The following is a 939-nucleotide window of genomic DNA, read 5'->3' as shown; positions in this document are numbered from 1 at the left end:
CTTGTAAATCTTTTCTGAACCCTTTCAAGTTTCACAACATCTTTCCAATAGGAAGGAGACTAGAAATGCACATCATAGCTGTGCTAAAATGACCAACACCAGAATAACTTTGGCTGGACAGAAAGGCAGTTCGCTACTATCTTCTCAAGGGTAATGAGAGAAGGACAATAAATGCTGATGCAGTGAGTGTGGATCAATTCCTCTGAATGAAAGAAACAAAATGTAAAACTCATCTGGGTGAAACTAAAGGGCTTGCGTGCTTAAAATGACAGTCAAAACTTTGTGACTGATTGGACTTTGACAATATTATGCAACAATTTATTTCAGGAAGTTGCAAAGGTTATATTTTTGGTTTATTTGGTATTGGATAGATGACTTATAAATGATTGTTTAACATTTCCATTTTAGCTTTACCTGCCCGGTGTCTAGGTAAGCATTCGTGAGGTCTAAAGATCAAATTTAATCAGAGGATCAGCAGATCACGCCAATTTCTGCCACCTCCTGCGGGATACCACCACCCGACATATTCTCCTCTCCTTCCTTGTCAGACTTCCTCAAGAACTGTTCTCTCTGAGACACCCTGATCCAGTCTCCCTTCACTCCCTACAACCCTCCCATAGTCCCATGGAACCTTCCCTGGCAACTGCAGAAGGTACAACACCTGCCTGTTTACCCTCCCCAGTATCCAAGGGCCCAAACACATCTTCAGGTGAAGCAACACTTTACCTATATTTCACTGAATCTAGTCTACTGCATTCGCTGCTCACAAAGTGGTCTCCTCTGCACTGGGAAATGAAGCATAGACTGGGTGATCACTTTGCCTAGTCTGCAATTCTGAAATTCTGTCTGCAAAAAAGACCCTAAGCATCCTGTTGTCTGCCACTTCAACACACCACCTTGGCCAACACCTCTGCCTCAGGATTAATGCAGTGTTCCAAT

This window comes from Chiloscyllium plagiosum, chromosome 7 (assembly GCF_004010195.1).
Source record: "Chiloscyllium plagiosum isolate BGI_BamShark_2017 chromosome 7, ASM401019v2, whole genome shotgun sequence".
NCBI lineage: Eukaryota > Metazoa > Chordata > Chondrichthyes > Orectolobiformes > Hemiscylliidae > Chiloscyllium > Chiloscyllium plagiosum.
The sequence above is the reverse complement of the archived record's forward strand: the minus strand, read 5'-3'. Positions refer to the sequence as shown.